Source organism: Astyanax mexicanus, chromosome 20 (assembly GCF_023375975.1).
Source record: "Astyanax mexicanus isolate ESR-SI-001 chromosome 20, AstMex3_surface, whole genome shotgun sequence".
NCBI lineage: Eukaryota > Metazoa > Chordata > Actinopteri > Characiformes > Acestrorhamphidae > Astyanax > Astyanax mexicanus.
Window position 1 is genome coordinate 17522330 of NC_064427.1, and position 21744 is coordinate 17544073.

Sequence of the window (21744 nt, forward strand, 5' to 3'; positions counted from 1 at the left end):
TTGAATTTTTTTTAAGTCCAGAACTGTATCTTCAGGCCAGGATCCATTTAGAGGGCTATATTTTTAATAGTGCACAACTCATAAATATATATATATATATTTTAAACATGCATGGGTAATAAGAGGTTGTGATTATTATTTAAAATTATGGACCAATTCCAGCTGAAAGCCCACGATCATCTCTTCCTCTCGCCTCCACTGATCTGTAATGAAGCTTTAAATATCCTCCTGCTTTTGAAAGCAGAGCTGTTTATTGGTCGGGTCATTGTTTTCCTCCCTCCGGGCGGCAACTGAGGAACTCAGGCTAAACATTAATTGTAAATTGAAAGGCATTATTTGGAATTAGAAAAAGCAGCATCATTTGAGAAATGACATCTCTCTCTCTCTCTCTCTCTCTCTCTCTCTCTCTCTCTCTCTCTCTCTCTCTCTCTCTCTCTCTCTCTCGCCGGCAGGTTGGATTATCTGCAGGGTTTAGAGAAGAGAGGAAGTGTTTAATTCCTGTAGAAGAAATGGACTCGGGCATGGAGGATGGACTGAGCCTCAGACAGAGACTCTAAATGACCATAACAATAATAATAATAATCAGTGTCTCTTGAGTTTTTCAATTGTAAGAATTGTGCCTGTGAAATTAGAAACTAGAGAACAGACAGAGTAAATAGAGAGTATTCTTTATAACCCTTTAATATGCTGTTAATTAAATGCCAAAAAATGTACACAAAAAATAATAAAATCTTCAAAACAATTCTAAAAATCAAAGGGTATAAAAATGTTGCATGTGTTGTCAAAACAGAAAAAAAAAAAAAAAAAAAAGAAAAATATATATATATATATATATATATATATATATATATATACACAGTAGGTCTCTATATTTGGCCTTCTACAGTTATAGGTTGAGTGGACTAAAGAAAAAGTTAACATGCAGACAGACAGACAGACAGACAGACAGACAGACAGATAGATAGATAGATAGATAGATAGATAGATAGATAGATAGATAGATAGATAGATAGATAGATAGATAGATAGATAGATAGATAGATAGATAGATAGATAGATTCTTCTTTTCTTGGCTTGTATAGTTTTGGCCCTCTTGGCTTGTATAGTTTTGGCCCTCTTGGCTTGTATAGTTTTGGCCCAGTTTACACAGGTGGGCGGGTCTTAGATGAAGGCGTTCACCTTGAATTCCCATTGGTCACAGAATTTTAAACTGAAAGGTATTCTGAAATATTGTCTAAAACCTAGCCACCCCACCCTGCCAACTTTCACGCATTTCCATAAATAGAGGGAGCATCATCTACTTTACCCACCCAGAGAGAACTGCATGGCCAATTGGGCTCACTCGGACTCCGGCTGCTGATGCTGAACCGTTTCAAACCGCCGATCCTCTAATCATCGTGGAAACAGACAGTTGATAAAAAAAAGGATCAGCATATTTCATTCTAAAGCAAAATAACAGGGTGGAAAATAGGCTTTTTAAATTTTTCCAATCAACCAAACTTAAGTAGTATTTATTTAATCAAAGACCAGCTTAAAAATACTGTGTTCTTCAGTACCCATTAGGAAACATTGAGTTTAATGGACTTGCTGATGGGAAGTGCAGATTTAATGCAGACTTTTGAAGAATAGTCCTTGATAGAAGAAGCTGCACATCTATTATTAGTCATTAGTCCTCTCTGATGATGCATATTTATGATCTGAAGGTGAATTTGCACATTTATATTATTATATTTCTGTAATACTAACAAAGAAAAGAAGCTGAATTGCTGAACAGACCAAGAGCCCAGACTGCAGAACATACAGTACATTCATCAAGCTCTGCTGATTTTTGTTCAATGCAGGAAAAACAACTGCTTTGCCACAAATTGATAGCAGGAATATTAAAGAGTGTAATTTTGCATGAAGCGTTGCTTATACAATTAATTGGAAGTACAGAGCAGGACTAATTTTGGGATGCTGTGTGAATGGCTTGTTTGTGTTTAACTGAGATATTTATATATTTATTTATTTAATCATAAATAATTGGAAACTTCCTTTTGCTTCATTTAAAAAGTTTTGGGCTTTTTTTTTTTTTTGTATGTGTTGTTAACAACTAATTAGCATTACTTATTTAAATATTGCAATTTATTCCAGCTATGCACAATGCTTAAATCATATCTAATTGAGTTATAGAGGTGTTGTTAACTGCATTTCAAATCTTAAATGTCTCTTATGATGAACAGCTAAATTAATAAAACATTACTCTTTTGTTTTACTCTTAAATTTCCAAAGACAGACAGAGAAAGACAGACCTCTAGACAGACAGACAGACATTTAGATAGATAGATAGATAGATAGATAGATAGATAGATAGATAGAGAGTAAGACAGACTTATAGAAAGACAGACAGACTTATAGAAAGACAGACAGACATATAGACAGACAGACAAACAAACATTTAGAAAGACAGACAGACAAACAGCCATATAGAAAGAGACAGACAGACTTATAGAAAGACAGACAGACAGACAAACATTTAGAAAGACAGACAGACAAACAGACATATAGAAAGAAAGACAAACAAACAAACATGGGGTGTATATATATATATATATATATATATATATATATATATATATAGAGAGAGAGATAGATATATAGATAGATAGATAGATAGATAGATAGATAGATAGATAGATAGATAGATAGATAGATAGATAGATAGATAGATAGATAGATAGATACCCTTAAATGTAATAAAAAAGAATAGATAGCTACATGGGTATAGCTGCAAAGGTAGAATTACATAAGATAACTAAAAAAAAATTATATTGGTTTATCTGTCTAAGACTACTGTCTAAAACATTTTCTTCTTTCACAAACAGACAGACAGGCAGACAGACAGACAGATAGATGGATAAATACCCAAATAAATACCCTTAAATACAATAAAAAAGAATAGATAGCTACCAAGGTAGAATTTTATACATATATATATATATATATATATATATATATATATATATATATATATATATATATATATATATATATATATATATATATAATATAATGTATAATGTATATAATATAAAGGAATAAATAAATACTACAGACTGGAGATCTATCCACTAGCTCTGATATGTTCACCATGTTCTCCACTATGTTTTCCACTGGTGTTCAGATATATACATCCCTGCAGCCTCTTCAGACAGTGTGAATACAGCAGCAGCTACAGTACAGTTTAAGCGCAGCAGTAAAGTGGATTTTCATGTTATGTAGGGGGGATCTGGAGCCCCTCGGCTCCTCTTCTGAAAGGTCAGTGGTTGGGTTGGCCGGTGCATTAATCCAGTGCAGTAATACAGCTGATATACCTCTTTATTCACGCCGGGGCCGGCGGGAGCGTTGATGATGGAGTGCAGCGCCGCACACTTCACTCCGGCCCGGCCTTTGATTTTCCCCCTCCTCCGTTCTCCCTCCATCACTCGATTAGCATCAGAGTTATTGCGCGAGCCGCGCTGTGAAGAAGGAGAGTGTTGTGTTTGGCTGATCAATACGTACAAGGCAGCGACAGCGGAATGCAATTAACGTCTCCTCCGCTTTCTCGCCGAGCCGTGCAGGGGGCTGTAAATATACTCCTTTTCCCTCTGCCAAGCTTTGTTACCCCCCACGGCGCATCGTAATTTGTGTGTAGAGTGGAGTCTTTCACAAACCCGCCGAGCTTTCTGCGCTCTGGCCCCTGGCAATTCCACAGAACAGCCTTTTCTACTCTATAAAGAATAATTACAGGTGAGATCATTACAGATTATCTCCAGTCTGACCTGTAGAGATAGATGCACTGCACTCAGATGTGCTCAGCTGTCGGAAGGACTGAATGCACCACGGCAACACCATCTACACCACGGCAACACCATCTACACCACGGCAACAGCATCACTTTATCACATCTTTCACTGGATTTATCCAAAATCAACATTATATTGGTTTCCTTAAAGCAGGATTACCATACCACCCTAAATCAATCAATAAATCAATCAATCAATCAATCAAACAAATAAACATGTGACAAATACATATATCTACACTGATGTGCGTGGTGTTCTGGAAATGAGGTGTGTTCAGGTAAATTACTGGAGTTTTGCTTGTTTATCTTGGTAACAAAAAAAACAGGAGCTCCACTGACTGAATACAACCTAGACAGAAAACAGACGACAGACGTTCATCGCTATCTTGGCAACACTGGTGCACACAGCTGTGAACAAACCCAACTTTTACATCAACAATAAACATAATAAACGCAAGTGAAATAGCAGCTCAGTTTCCTCTGCTGTGAAGCGTTTGTTGGACACGTCCAGGTAGCTGCACCGTAAAAAAAAAACAATCCGCTAAAGTCAGAGCTCACCTGACTCTTAAAGGGAATGATGAGCAAGTGGCACTCTGATTGGTTTATTTATATACACATTGTGCCAAAAATTAACCACACCCATGATTAATTAAGAGAGTTACCATGCCTTTTGTGGGTACTTTTTCGGTCAATAGTGTTCCGGCTCACCGTGCTTCTGAGACTGCTTACACCTGTGTTCCTGTGTATATGTACCCGCTGTTTTCATTTCACTCCTGCTCCTGTATTGAATCTATTTTCATAGCTCTTCTACTTCACATTTGTTTTGTTGTTTTACCAATTGTTACCCTTTTTGCTTCTCCAACTATCACTTTTTGCCTAGCCCTTTATTGTTTGTTTGTTTTGCCCACCTTTTTCACTTAGACTACTCTTTTGCCTTGCCCTTTTTATAGTGTTGTGGATTTCACGTGTATTACCTTAGTGTCTGCTCACTCTCGTATGTTGTTTGTTCGTACTGCTCTTTGATTATTGATCCTGCTTGTCCCTGACTATTCTTATAAGCCAGATCCCTTGTTTATCAAATTGTGTGCTTGGTATACAGTATATATATATATATATATATATATATATATATATATATATATATATATATTATAAAAATATAAAAATAAATAAATTAATAAATACAAGGGGAACTGCACTGTCTCTTACTTTGGAAGTGCAGTCGCAAAGACCATCAAAATGCTTTGATGAAACTGGCCCTCATCAGGACTGCCCCAGGATATAAAGAAGAGCAGCCTTCATTTCCTGTCTGCTACACATTCCAAAAACAGATTAGATGGGCAAACCTAGGACTAGTAACGAGGAAAAATAAATAGTTTAAATAAATTATTATGTAAAAAGGTAGGGATTTGTAAATATGCTATGTTTGTAATTTCTAAATGAAAGAAAATAAAGAGTAATTTAAACCCAAATTCAAATGATGCATTTGGTTTTGCCGTGGTTCAATATTGAGACTTTATTTAGGAATCCTTGAAAAAAATCCCTTTTTTTAATGTGTGAATATTTGTCTGGCACAGCCTTCAGTTCACATTTACAAAGTAACCAGCTTTAAAATAGAATAATTTTCCCAAATAACACACAGAAAATCCAGCGTACTGACCTCACGCTCACACTGAGATTGGGAATTCCGTATTACTTTCTCCACAAAACCCGTAAACTTTCCTTCTCTGCTGTTTAACACGTTTTATTTTCAGGCAAAACATTCAGCTGGGGGCAAAATGCCACAACAGCATTGCGTCACTTTCTTGTATCTCAGATCTTTTGCCAGAAAATCTTTATCACATAATCGTATAATCTGACTCGCAGCGCAGCAGACGCTGCACGGTCTAGCGTGAAATTTGACCAAGATTGTATTTGCAGCATCCTGTGCGTTTAACACGCAAAACTGCTGTTATCGCTCGGGGTACAGCAGGACTAATATAGATACATATATAAATACATACGCCTGCAGTTTCCTCTGTTTAGGGATCCTGGACACACTGATAAAACATCTCTGACAACCAAAAATGAGAGTTGGAGTAGTTCAGCATATACAGCTCTGTAAAAAAAATCAAAAATAAGAGACCACTTAAAAATTATGAGTTTCAAGAGGAAGATGGATGATCATAAGCCATCAAACCAAACAGAACTGCTTGATTTTTTGCACCAGGAGTAAAGGCATACATTTATCCAAAAGCAGTGTGTAAGACTGGTGGAGGAGACCTTTTTTTTTTTTTTTGGTTATTTCAAACGTTTCCCATTTTCTGCAAATAAATGAATAAATGAATAAATAAATTTTTTATTTGGAATTTGGGAGAAATGATGTTCGTAGTTTATAAAATAAAACAACGATGTTCATTTTACTCAAACATAAACCTATAAATAGCAAAATCAGACAAACTGATTCAGAAACTGAAATGGTCTATTATTTTTTTCCAGAGTTGTATAAATACAGTAGTGTGAAAAAGTATTTGTCCCTAAAGATTTTACCTGGCATATAGCTGTAATAATAGTACTGTAAGTTTCTTTGGGTTGCCTTTAGAATCTGACAGTAAATAAAAATGATCTGTAGCATCCATCATGTTTTATTATTAGACAAACGTGAAGGTCACCCAGCCTGGCAGATTCTGCTGCTTTATACCTGCCTGCTTTCATTCTGCAACCAATCAGGGAGCTCTCTCTCCGCTAATTTCTTCTAATTTATTTTATCCTTGAGGAGTTTAGGTGACTGCGCTGAGTGTGTTATCTAACATCCTTCAGCCTTAAAACCTTAAAAAAATTACCGTCCAAAATCTCACCTTGTGTTCTCAGCTTAATTACTCAGGAATCCCTTCACAAACAAACATAATCCATGTATGGATAGAAAGGGTGGAACTTACTCTTTCTAAAAATATTGCGAAAAACACCTAAAAAAATTTAATCTCCTTCCCCAACCAATATTATTAACCTTTAGTGCTTCAAACATATTTATATGATGTTTCAAACCAAATAATATCAGTAAATGACTCAAAAGTGTCCACAGAAAAAGTGTGAAACTACCTGCTTTACTCAAACTAAAGCTAGGTATGGTGTGCGCACTACTTTATATAGTTTTTTTTTTTTACTTGCACATTTTTACTAAGTAGTTATTTTGCACTAAACTATTTTTTTATTTATTTAGACAAAAAAGTTTACATTTTTGTATCTAGTTTACTTTGTGTGTCCTGATTAAAATACTGAAAGGTATAGGCTGCTCTGAGTGTCAGGTTTTTAGTATCTACATGTATCCTAGAGGTGTGATTACCAAGAACAATAAATCTGTCTGATGGCGGATGTTTCTCCATGTATTTTATCAAAGTAATAATTAATAAGCCATGTAATGAACTCAAATCATCAATATTCTTATGCTTTCAACTCATAAACACTTTAGTCTAACCATTTTTAAAAATATATCTTAGGTGTGAATATATTTAAAGTCTATACATTCAAAAATCAGTAAAAAATAAAAAACAGGCGCTTGGTAAAATTTTGACCAAAACATGATCAGTTCCAGGAAAATATAACAATTCTGCTTCCTTTTACATGTTAAATGATTATATTTTTGAGCAGCTGTATGTCTTCTGGAGTAAAAGAGATCAGGGCATGTGTCTGTCTGATATAATTACTGTGTTATAAGACCTGAAAGAGGAACTGAAAACAAAAACGAAGAATAAAACACACCAAAACAGCCTAGAGTTCAAAGGGTTAAAAAGCCGAAAACTCAACTGAGAAATAAATAAGCAGGTTAAACAGTCAGGAAATCAATCAGAGCAGAAATGTGTCACTTTTCTCTGGATTCAGTGAACAAAACACACTCATCTTCTCTGTTCACCATACAGAAGCCGTGCTGGTGGTGATATCTTGGGAAATGTGCAAGGTCTGCTGAAGGTAAATTGCCGGGTCAACTTAATTAGGACTTTGACTCCAGCTTGTGTTCACACCTAATCCCTTCCTGTTTAATTACAGATAAATTTGCATATGTGTGTAGAGGGCACCAATGCATAAGCTCACTCACCTCTCAAATAGTATATACGAAAATATATACACAATTAAATCCACTATATATGCACTAACCGGCACGTTCCACAGAATCAGTGCAATTTCCGTCCCCAGGAAATTACATATATAAATGTGCAGAGAAAATAACTTTAAAACACATTTCGTTATTAACCATAGTGTCTTGTACATTGACCTAATTGTAAAAGTAAGATATGTAATTAAAACATGAATTAAATAGCTTTTGTTACCTGTCCCCACTCTCTAACTATAAACTGTACCGTGAAATATAATTATTTAAAAACTTATTTCTTCAGAGATGTATTTTTTTTGTTACATTGTTGTGTGAATCCAAATCCCATCTATGCTTTAAAAAATTATATATATATATATATATATATATATATATATATATATATATATATATATATATATTCAGTGTTATATATTATGATAAATTATGTTCTGTTACCTAAATTAATTATTAGCTCTTATATGTTTACTTTTACAATACAAATTTTGAAATCACTAGAAACATTAGAATGTGCTCAGTATCCTCATGCTTTTAGCATGTCCACCATTTAGCTATTATCCATGTTTTTGCTAATTCTAGGCTAGAAACTCTTTAAACATAAAAAGTGCCAGAAACAGGAGTGAGTTCCAGTAACAGGAATTAGTGCCAGTAACAGACGTGAGTGCCAGTCACAGGAGTGAGTACCAGTAACAGGAGTGAGTGCCAGCAACAGGAGTGAGTGGCAGTAACAAGAGTGAGTTCCAGTAACAGGAATTAGTGCCAGTAACAGACATGAGTGGCAGTAACAGGAGTGAGTGCCAGTAACAGGAATTAATGCCAGTAACAGACGTGAGTGCCAGTAACAGGAATGAGTGCCAGTGACAGGAGTGAGTTCCAGTAAGAGGAGTGAGTGCCAGTAACAGGAGTGAGTGCCAGTGACAGGAGTGAGTTCCATTAAGAGTAGTGAGTGGCAGTAAGAGGAGTGAGTGCCAGTAACAGGAGTGAGTGGCAGTAACAGGAGTGAGTGCCAGTGACAGGAGTGAGTTCCATTAAGAGTAGTGAGTGGCAGTAAGAGGAGTGAGTGGCAGTAACAGGAGTGAGTGTCAGCAACAGGAGAGAGTTCCAGTAACATGAATGAGTAATCTACCCAGGTTTATTGGTTTATTAATCTGAAAATTAGTTAATTTGATGTAAAAATAGATTGGTGTGGAAAAAAAAATACTTTAAGAAATGAAGGTCAGTCAATTTGAAAAATTAAAAAAAAATGTATCCTCAAGTGCAGTCACCGCAAAGACCATCAAAAATGTCATAATGATGAAACTGGCTCTCATCAGGACCACCCCAGGAGAGGAAGTCCAAGAGTTTTATTTGTTGCACAGGATAGGTTCATCAGAAACAAGTTAGCAGAGCCCACCTAAATGCTTCAGAGTATTTTGGTTGGTTTACTACATTTCTTACATTCCTTCATAGTCTGGGTGACTTTATTGTATGGATATTGTATATTGTATTTCCACATATACTATTTTTAACAGTTTTGCAAATCATTAAAAACATATAATGGTGATAATGGTGGTTTATTTTTTATATTTTTGTGGTTTAAGCGCGTATAGCCTGTGTGTGATTCAGTACAGGTGAGCAGTGAGCTTCTCGACAGTTCGCTTTCTGGTTTCTGGCTGAGTGGAATCTTCTGCACATCTCTTCCATCTCAGTGTCTTTCAATGAGCAGGTGGGGAGAAGCAACCCACAATTAACCCAACGGAGGTTCGCCTCCCGCTACGGGAGTGATTATTAGTCTTCAGATTCCAGCGTCATGTGCCAAACTCCTGCAATCATCTCTGCTGTGAAAGAGAAGAGGATTTTTAATTCATATACGAGCATGCCTGCGGTCTGTACCGGCGAATCAGACCAAAGAATCCAGCTCTATCAGAAGGCCAAGGCTGGAGACGTTTTTAACCCTGTATTGAAAGGAACTGTAGTGCAGGATAATGAATATCATCAGAAATGCATACAGTTAATACTAGGTGTGTAAAAAAAGCATTGTGACACGATGCATTATGATGTATCACGACTCTTGATTATAATATGCCTATATTCAGCGCTTATTACAAAAATAAAAAAAACACGAAAACAAAGGGTATTCTATCAGTAATTGCAATTTGTTTTATTCATACAGATACAGTTCCAGTAAGTTATGATTTTTCCTTTAATTAGCGTTTTTATTAGTTTCAGTTAACAAAAATGTTTTTCCACTTTCAGTTTTAGTCATTTTTAGTTGTTTTTGTTAAGGATAATACTTGTTTACTCTGCTACATTGTGATGATCACACTAGAGCTTTATATAAAATAAAAATATAATTGAAAAAAAGATGCCTACATCTCAGACTATTTTCTGGAGCCCGACCCGACCCGGCCCAAGGAACGAGGTGGGAAATCTCGGCCCGACACGACCCGAGTTCGGGCAGAGAATCTAACCTCTAGCAGCTAGTAAAAGAAAATATTCAGAAAAATGAATCGATCAGGAAAAGCACCGCGTCTACATCAACCCGTGAATTAGTATTCATGGCCCCGCCCACCTCGGCTCGGGACCGCCCACAGACAGAGCTGAAGACTGGCGGCGACGCCTTCTCATCAGATAGGAGCTAACAGCGCTAGGAACAGCATGGCAGTTCATTCCTGTGTTATTTGTGCGAATAGCACATCAGTGTTTCTATGTTTTACCCAGTAATTCAGAGCTAAGAAACAAATGGTTAGAATTTGTCTATAGAGGAACACCACCAGCCAAGTACAACTGAGTTCTGTTCAGACTATTCTACCTGGACTAGCCACCTCCGTGTGTAAATAACTATAGGTTTAAATAGGATCTCCGGTGAATTTGGTGTTTTACAGAGACTGTAATACTAGGTCAGTGGCTGAACTGCACTTAGCAGGGCATTATTACACATGTTGTAAAGTAACATAGGACATTGCAAATACTTATTTTATTAGTGTATTAGTGTTATTAGTGTAAAAATGTCTTTATTTTTAAAACGTTTCTAACTGTTGTCCATCTCGCTGGTGTCGCAGTGCTGTTAGCCAATCAGAGGAGATATGTTTGCATGTATAAATATTCATGAGCAAGAGCTTAAATCCTATCGTTTCTCCCTGCCCACTCCTCCACCGTTCTAAAGCAGTGTTATACCGGATCACCGGAGAACTTTTTTCAGAAAAAGCAGCTCACATGGCATTTATTAATACTAGAGACACAACTAGATGTTTTAAAATGAATGAAAAAACGATGGATACAGGTCTACAGTCCGATAAGTGTTAAAGCTAGAGGTAAATGCATGTTTATCCACTGTGAACCTTCTGAAGTATGAACTCAACTCCTCGCAGTGTTGTCCATCTCTCATCAAGTTCAGCAGTGGGAAGTATCGATCGTATCTGTAGGTGCTTCTGAGGGCAAGCCAGAACAGTTCCTTCATAAAAGAGCAGGCTTAAGCTGTGAACACAGGAAGCGTTAGCCTTCAATATTCGGCCGGTGGCTTTGCTTATACTTCTCTGTTTGCACATCATCATTTCATGGCCAGATATCAATAGAGCAGAAAGGAGAAGCTCAGCGGAAGGGAGAGCGCGTCCAAATTCGACTACTGTGAAGAGTTTTTAAAATGTTGAAAACCCACAAACAGGATTAGAGCTCTTCTCTTTTCAGTGGTTAGGGATTGATCCAGACTGTAACCCTGGATAAGTTGAATTTACTTAAAAAACAATTAAAGGGGAAGTTGATTTATTTCTATGGTAGCCCAGGGGGAATCACTACACACTGATGGTGAGTGTTCTCACCATCTGTTGGACACACTCAGTATAGTATGCAAATAGATTGTGTTGAATGGTATTCAATTGTTAATCAAATGAAGTCTGAAGCTTGGCCAAAGAGCAGTTGACACCTCTTGCTTGAAGACGTCTACTGAGGTGAAGAATCTTTTTAAATGTTGGATCTGAAATGTATCTTGTTCATATGAAATGTTAATAATAACCTAAATCAAACATTTCTGAACTTTGGGAGAAATGTCTCCATTCTGAAGAGACACTCCCCTTCCTGCTCCTGGTGTGTTTTAGATTGCCCCGTGATGATCAAAGACTGTGAAGAACAATGGTCATGATGGTCAAAGGTATCTAAATGTGAATAGTGCCAAATTCCAATTTCAATGTAAATTTGAAGTGTATTGTTCTGGTTGGATATTTAAGGAAAGTACAAGGACATATTCTTTGAGTTTGTCTGGTAGTAAGAGACCTCCCATGCTCTGCATGTAACCTCTGCTTCAAATGTGCTATGCAATTTGTATTTCAAATATACTATGTAATATTCCTAACTGTTTTCTTGATTGACTTGGTCTTTTAGACTATTTTAAGGATACTGTTATGATGTTTCATATGGTTATTTAGGTCACAATAAACTGTAGTAATTACTTTGTTAAGTCTTTTTCTTAGTAGGCCTAAGAGCGTAAGAGGTCTGAGATTCTTTGAGTTTCAAGATTTTCATAGTTATATAGTGAGTTTCACTGGGTGCTATACCAAGCTCAGACCGCTGTTCTGAACCGCTGAACATCTCAACCTAGGTACTGGGCTGTTTTCACATGTTACGTAGTTTTGTTGGCTATGCCACCCTCGTAACCTCTGAGGGAAACAGATAAGATTGAGTGTTATGTTCTGTAACCGCTAGTGTAGATTAAGTTCTGGACGTCTGAACATCTCAACCCAGGTACCAGGCTGTTCTCTCATGTTATGTAGTATTATTGTCTAGCTTTTATGCCCATATCTCCTATCACTGAACTATTTAACCAGACCTGGCTTTATTAGACGGATTCTAACTCTTAGTAAGTGTGCTACTAATAATTGTAAACAGTTTTTTTTTCACTTAGTTTCACGTAGTTATTTATAGAACAGAGTCAGATTAGTTTTAAGTTAGTGTCTCACCTAAGTCTCATCTAAAGTACCGGAAAGACGGAATACGCATTAGGAGGACAAGGCATAGGCCTGTTGACTCCTCCCCTACAAGCCAATGGAAAAGAAGAAGCTGCCAATGGCAACAGACTAAACTCAGTTATTATAAGTTGCTTCAACTCAAAGATCTCAGTTTGAATAGTACAGTATATGTGCCCACAAATGTTCAACTAACTCAAAATAGTTGAGTATTGTTTAGAAATCTCCATTTTTATGTAAAACAGACTTAAATCATTTGAGTTCAAACAACGTATGGGTTTACAGTGCAGTCAGGATATGTTACAATGGCAAAAAAGTAAAAAAAAAAAAGTTTGTGTGCTCAGCATAGTTATTTCCTTTATTATTAGACTAGTGCATCTCAAAAAATGTGAATATCATTGAATAGTTACTTTATTTTAGTAAATCAGTTCTTCAAAATGTGAAACTCATATATTATATAGATCAGGGGTATTTAATTAGAATTCAGTTTGGTCCAGTTACATAAAACTTCATCAGGCTAAGGTCCGGACCGTCGCCAATGTTAACTTGTGTTATAATTCAGTGTTTTATTCTGTTTACTGAAGAAGCCTATAGTAGTTCTGTCAGTGTTTTATCAACAACTGAAAGACAAAACTAATTACACATACTAGTATATTTCAACAATATGTATTGTTTAAAATAGGCCTGTCACAATAATTACATTATCAACCTATCATAAAATAAATGGAAACACCCTCAATAATATAACATATCAAGTCTAATAATGTGAATCTCTATGTTCACTTTGTTTCAAAATGCTATGTTTATTCTATTTGATTTTATTTATATTAGATGTAGGCCTGCCTGTCATAATAATAATTACATGAATGATAAATCGTACAATATATGGAGAAATGTTTGTTGAACTTGACCAAAATATCAGCTTTTTTTTTTAAAACAGTAGTTTTATTTTATTCAAATTTTATTATTATAGCATACTTTATTATGTTGTGGGTAAAACTAATGGGGGGGTTGCCAATGCTATTTGTCCTCTGGGGGTTGCCTTAGTTTTAAGGTAGGGTTGTTTTGGGAGTAAAGAGAGTGCGCCTGCGAGCGAGGGAGTTTTTTTTTTCTTGCTGAGGGTTTCTGATCAGGTGGAGTAAAGTGGAATATTTTGCACTCTTGTCTCGGTTGTTTCTTTTTAATTCCTTAATGGTGCGCACCATCTGTATTAGCTTTTCTCGCTTTATTCTCCCACTTCTCACCGCCTGCTTCGCCTGTGTGGCTCCGTGCTCTTGCATCTGCACGGATCCGATTGGCTGAGGGGAGCGTTTGGTGATTTTAAAGCACTCGTGATTGGTCTGTAAGTTTACTGGGCTGTAAAGCACGTAAACCATAAAGACAATAAACGTTCCGGCGCTTTAAATGAACTATGTCAAATTAAATTCTTCTCAGTAGTTTATCGGTTTGGGTCCGGATTGGACAACGTCTGGGTCCGGACCCGGACCGTGGTCCGCCTGTTAGTGACCCCTGATATAGATGTATTAAACACAGAGTGATCTATTTTAAACGTTTTATTTTTATTTTATTGTTGATGATTATAATGGCTTATAGCCAATGAAATCCACACCCCCCAAAAAAAATCAGTGTCTCAGAAAATTTGAATATCATATAAGACCAGTTGGTACTTTTGGCAGTGTGTGGGCAGTGTGCCAAGTCCTGCTGGAAAATGAAATCCACATCTCCATAAAAGTGTGTCTCTCCACTCTTCCTCCAGACTCTGCTCCCTTGATTTATAAATTAAATGTTAGATGATCAGTAATGGTTTGTTTGGAGAGACATGTCATCTGCTGGTGTTGACCCACTGTGTTTTATTATCAAGTCTAAAGTCAGTGCAGTTTTGCTTTCCCACAAAATCTTACAGCACTTCATATCTTACAGCTTCCATCTGCTTATAACAACTTTTATGGAGATGCAGATTTCATTTTCCAGCAGGACTTGGCACACTGCCCACACTGCGTATCAAAAGTACCAGTTGGTCTTATAATATAATATTGTAATTTTCTGAGACACTGATGTTTGTGTTTTCATTGGCTGTAAGCTTCATAATCATCATAATCATCAACAATAAAAGAAACAAACTCTCAAAACAGATCACTCTGTGTTAAATACAGCTATATAATATATGAGTTGTATTGTATAATTTCCAAGTTTAAATAAAGCCATAAATTATTTCCAATATTTCAGATCCCAGAGAAAGCAATTACAGTCATTTCACATTCAGGTTTCCTTTTCTTCTTTAGGAGAAAGCGTTGTGGATAACTGGCTGCATGGCTGCCGTTACTTGTTTTGCAGCAGCTCAGACTTTAGCCTTCAATATTTTAGACTGTGGCCTCATGTGAACGGCTGCGATTCTACATAAATCACATAAATCTTAGAGGTGTGTTTTATAGTGAAGTTCAGAGATAGAGCTCCGAGCCCAGGAACCAATCATCAGATACCCAGTGTCTGTTGATCCCAGGCCTTGGGATCTCCCTCAGCACATCTTTAGCGCAATTTCTCTGAGCTAAATCATCAGCAAATTATAAGGACCTTCATGAAACGAGACCAGACACGGTGTGCGCTACAAAAACAGAACTGGAAAAAAAATATATTTTCTTGACTTTTTGACCCTCTTTGATGATGCTCTCTGGAGCAAAATGCTACCATAAAACCATATTTGTAACGTAACTGTATTAGAGAGCCTTTAAACTGGAAAAGAACCTTTGGTAACACTTCCATGCATTCATAATGTATCATATAACATGCATAATGCCTTATAATGACTGTAATACACACTTTTATAAAATCTTAGTTTGAGAAATCATAGCAGCATATTATAATGCATTATACCAAAATATACAAAATCTGTGTTATAGTGCATTAAAACACTATATTGTACAATGTACTTATAAACAGATATTATAAAGCATTGTAAGCCATTTTGTTATAAACCCTTACACTTGTAGTTTCTACAGTCATTATAAGGTATTATGCATGTCATATAAGGCATTATGAATGCATTCATAAGGCATTATGAATACAGGGTTCAGAGGAAGGGTTCTTCTTATTAACTTTTAAAAGGTTCTGTACACATATACACAAATGTACATCTGTTTTACATGAAAAAAAAGTTTGAAGCATTTTAACTTGGTGAAGAGCTAATTAATTATCTATTAGTTTGTTTTTGCTGGCGTCAAAAAGAAACATTAACGTTTACTATACATTCACAAATGCCACTAAAAACTTTACCGTGAGAAACAGAAGCCTTCAGTAAACCATCAACCACTTCTCTGTAGGATTATAGAAACAGAGCTCTGAAATATTTGGAAAAATGTCTGGGCTTCAAATAATATTCTATTTGAAGTAATAGAATTTGGTCTTAGCTAATCACAGCTGAAACGTCAAAGAAAAAATAACTAGGGACCTGGCTTTATGATAAGCTCAGCGTCAGCCTGAACTCATTCATAGAGCTCGACATTCTGGCTGGGATTAAAGTGAAACTTAACGTGAAGCACTGCTCTAATGCTATGGGTCACATTTAAATGATTGTATGAACAGCATAAACTAAATTTCGAATTTGGACAGAATATCAGATTTTGGCTTTAAAACAACATATGCTGCCTAAAAGACAACAATTATTTCAAGGGATGTCTATGCAGTTTTCAACAAGACAATAAAAAACACATCTTGCACATATTTACAAAATCTGTTTAACCCCAAAATACACTCACTGTGATTGAAAAAACAGGAGAACCAGTGAGTTTTTAGGTTTTCTCGGTCACAACATCACATTCAGTAGCTCCTCCATTTTCACTCGCTGTTGTGTTTTTACATGGATTTCCGTGGGATATTTGTGCCCAAAGTGTAATCACGGTGCGTGGCAGTGGACAAATAGCTATTTTATTAAACGCAAGGAGACGAAACTCAGAGATGTGCGTCCGGATGGGACTAAAATTACCGGAGGACCGCAGAGTTCAGAGAAAAACAGTAGATAATTCAGCCTGTAATTTTCTAAGAGGACTGAGGTCTGAGAAAAACATGTACATGATTGTTCTGGATGGGAATCCAGTCACATAGGATAAAACCCCCCCTAAAAGAGAAAATTACCCCAGAACCCCCTGAGAAACTAATCCCATCTGGATAGGGCTTAAATTTACTTACCAGAATCTCTAAGAGTGTAGAGACTGGTGGTAATATTTTTTTGTTTATGACAGAACTTACAAAAACGACAAACAATAACTAACTATAGACATGTTAGGAAGGCAACACAGTGACAATACATGATGTACAAAAAAGAGTTTTAAAACAGCAATGTGATTTACAGTTTCCTTATTTCCGAAAAAAAACAAAGCAACCCATTTACTGACAATCTCAGGTCACTGAAATTCGCCGGTGAAACGGAATCAAGCCCCCACATTTTCTTAAATGCCTCATTTTTCAATGAGCCAACGCATCCTTTCCAGGATTTTCGCCAACACATCCCACACCTGCTGTGTTGTGCATTGTTTCGTAAACACTGCAATATGAGGATTGTTCGCAACCGAATCCCTCTAATAGGCCCATCCACGATACCCAGCGGAGAGGCCGATTTCAAATAAACCCGAGCGCTCTACATCATTCCGGTTTCTTCCCCCGTTTTTACATCTGAATTAACATCATCTCTCTGGCTCTGTTTCGTACTGGTATCTGAAAAGCGAGTATCAGCAGATTGCAATAAGCGAGGCGCTTTACAGCAGGCCCAAAATACCTCTGCAGTGGAGCTCTAAATAAGACTCGTGTAGAAATGAGTGATGAGAAAGCGAGTGCAGATTAATCTCTTTATATTCTTACATACTTACCCGCCCCCGAACCCCTCGTCCTGATTTCCTTTCACTGGGTTACATGACTAAGTACCTGCTCGCCTTTCATGTATCGACACTCAGCTATTCCCAGCCAGTTAAGAACCGCCAATCCTCTTTTCCAGCGTCGAGCAGCAGGCGACCCGTTCACTGCCTCTGTGTGGAGCTGAGGAGCCAAGGCCGTAGAGTCGTAGAGTCTTATTATAGCTTCCCTTCACCACAGAGTCCGGTTATCCAGGGAGTTTACCTAACCCTTGAGTCTGTTTATCCCCAGAATGTGTTTAACCCCAGAGACTGCTTCATCCAGAGCTTATTTAAGTCCAGAATCTGCCTATCCCCAGAGTATACTTAGCCTCCCAGAGTCTGCTTAAAACTTTAGAAATGATCTAACTCTAGAGTTTTCCTGACCCTGGACTCATCTTCATCCAGAATTGATTTAACAGCATATGATTCCTAACCATTCAGAATCTGCTTAACCTTAGAGTTTACCTAACGTACCTAGAGTCTGCTTAACCTTAGAGTGTACTTAACCTTCCAGAGTCTGGTTAACCTTAGACGTTACCTAAAGAAAGATTATGTTTAACCGTAGAGTTTAACTTCCAGAATCTGCTTCCAGAATAAGCTTCCAGAATCTGCTTAACCTTAGAGATTACCTAACCTTCCAGGATCTGCTTAACCCTTCTCAAGTCTTCATCCAGAGATGACTTAGGTCCAGAATCGACTTATCATCAGGGGATACCTAACCTTCTAGAGACTGCTTAACTCTGGAGGTTACCTAACCTTACAGGTTACCTAAACGAAGATCTGTTTAACCTCAAAGTGGACCTAACCTTTCAGAGTCTGCTTAACATCCTTAGATGTTATCTAACCCTAGACTTTTCTTAATGCTGGACTCATCCTTACCCAGAGTTGACTTAGGTCACGAATGCTTATAACCCCAGAGTGAAGCTAACCTTCCAGAGTCTGCTTAACAACCTTAGAAGTTACCTAATCCTATAGTCTTCTTGACTCATCATCATCAAGAGTTAACTTAGGTCCAGAATTAACTACCTAACCTCCTAGAGTCTGTTTAACCTTAGAGGTTACCTTACCTTCCAGAATCTGCTTATCCTTAGAGGTTGCCTAATGAAAGGTTCTGTTTAACCCTAGAGTTTACCAATCATCCTTATCCAGAGTTGACTTACGTCCAGAATCTGCTTAACCCCAGAGTGTACTTAGCCTTCCACAGTCTACTTAACCTTAGAGGTTACCTAACTTTAGAGTCTACTTAACCTTAGAGGTCACCTAACTTTAGAGTCTACTTAACCTTAGAGGTCACCTAACTTTAGAGTCTACTTAACCTTAGAGGTTACCTAACTTTAGAGTCTACTTAACCTTAGAGGTCACCTAACTTTAGAGTCTACTTAACCTTAGAGGTTACCTAACTTTAAAGTATACTTAACCTTAGAGGTTACCTAACTTTAGAGTCTACTTAACCTTAGAATATGTTTACCCTTAGACATTACCTAACCTTTCAGACTCTGCTAAACATTGGAGGTCACCTAACCTCCCAAAGTCTGCTGAACCTTAGAGTGTCTCCGACCTTCCAGAATCTGTTTAACCTTAGAGGTTACCTAACTTCAGAGTCTACTTAACCTTAGAGGTTACCTAACTTTCAGAATCTGCTTAAACTTAGAGGTTACCTAGCTTTAGAGTCTACTTAACCTTAGATGTTACCTAACCCTAGAGTCTGCTTCATCCAGAGTTTGCTTAGGTCTAGAATCCCCTTAACCCCAGAGTGTACCTAACCTCCCAGAGTCTGCTTAACTCTAGAGTGTACCTGACCCAGCGGCTGCATAACCCTGGACTTAGCTTCGTCTAGAGAATCCACTTAACCTCAGAGTTTACCAAACTTCCAAGTCTCTGCTTAACTTTACTTAACTTTAGAGCTTACCTAACCCTTCAAGAGTCTGCTTCAGTTCAAAGCATGTTTTACCAGAGTTAGCCTTACCAAGATCTGGTTGATTCTCATTAAGCCCACAATCATTTTCACCCAGACTTTACCACGTCCACTCTACTTTACAACACGCAGAACAAAAGCAACAAAGAGTGATTAAAATAAATCATGCCACGCAGTTCAGAGAACAGACCCAGGTCCTCAGCAGGAGCTCACCCAAGCAAGCCAGCGAGCTAGCAGGTAGGATGCTAATCCACCCACATGCTTGGCTTGGCACTGAAAAGCCAATACAGTTCCATACAATTCTTCCAATCTCTCGCAACCTTCGCCAACACACCACGCTTTTTATTTTATTTATATATATATATATTTTTTTTTTCCCATCTTTTCAATGGCGTATCAAAAGAATGTAAAGTGGATCGAGCCTGCACAATGTTTCCAGCAGACGAGGAGCAAAACCCAAGCCAGAGCCAAATTACAGACACTCACGATGTTCACTGCAGATGAACAGCCTGGTAATTGGAGGAGAAATATTGCTTGGTACTTTATATAATGTTGACAGGCAGACCTGGAAAAAACAGTCAGATGTCACTGCATTTACGATTCCGTTTGAATGCGAGGCTTTCTAGTGATGTTGGTTGGTGAACGCCTGGGTAGCACCGTGATGAGCTTTCTTTAAGCCAGGTAGGAGTGCATTAAAGACTCCCCTCTTCAGGAGGCATTTTGTTTAGTAATCAGTCAAATGGAGGATCTGCAGATACTGACAGCTTTCCTTTACTACCTGAGAGATGCTTTTTGGAAGAGCTGAATTGAGCAGCTGAATTAGTGCGACATGAATGCAATGAACTCCTTTTTTTTTATGCTTTGAGGATTTTAAGTATTGATGCTCTTGGCTGAATAAACAGAAGGTTCATTTACTTGTTGAATGGTTAAGTAGTAAAATTAGCTCAGGATTTAATCCAGAAAAAGAAAAATGTTTATCTCAACACGTAGTCTGATAGATACTTCCTCAAAAGGAAGTATCTATCAGAGGAGCAGAGATAATAGACAGACAGCAGAGGTATTAGTAAAATATAAACGGAAAGTTAAACGGAGGGATAAACAAAAACAAAAATAGGTAGTTAACTCACTGATTGATTGATTGATTGATTGACATGAATACAGTTTACATGAATAACTAGAATAACTCATCACTGTTTTTGATGGACTTTGACCATGCACTTGAGTAGACCCAAGTATTTTTTTTTGTTATTTAGTTGAGTAATTCTTGCATCTCATAATCTGGATTAGAACATAACTCAAATAGAGCTATTTACTGTATACCTTCAACTCTACCTCTTCACTATTTTACAACTGATGCTCTCAAACTAACATTCAGAGGCAAAAAATTCAAGCAATGAACTCTTGACGAGTTCAGCACAGCTGTTAACTGAGCTGTGAAAATGCCAAGATGTGCAAAGAAGTCATCTCAGCAAGAGATGCTAATTTGAAGAATGTAAGAATGACTTTAGTGTTAATCAGCAATGAAGATCATTTAAAATATTGAAAATACACTGAATTGATGGTTTGTCCAAACTTCAGAAATCAATATTTGGTGGAATAACCCTGGTTTTTAATCACAGTTTTATGCATCTTGGCATCATGTTCTCCTCTACCAGTCTTACACGCTGCTTTTGGATAACTTTATGCTGCTTTACACCTGGTGCAAAAATTCAAGCAGTTCAGTTTGGTTGGATGGCTTGTGATCATCCATCTTCCTCTTTATTATATTCCAGAGGTTTCTGTTTGTTAAAATCAAAGAAACTCATCATTTTTAAGTGCTCTCTTTTTTTCCAGAGCTGTATATATACTGCACTATTTACACACTTATACACTGCACATTCACAGGTTCATCATAATAACTAGAAAAAGACACAGAAACATGGATAACTCTGTAAATATTAAAGTATAAGGCAGGTTGCTGAGACGCGCAAAAGCTCTGCACTGTTAAGATACGAACGCGCCAAAGTCAGAGCTCACCTGCCTTTTTAAGGGAACGACAACTGGCTCACTGGTTGGTTTATTTCACATTCTTTTTTGTGTCCTCATGATACCAAAGATAT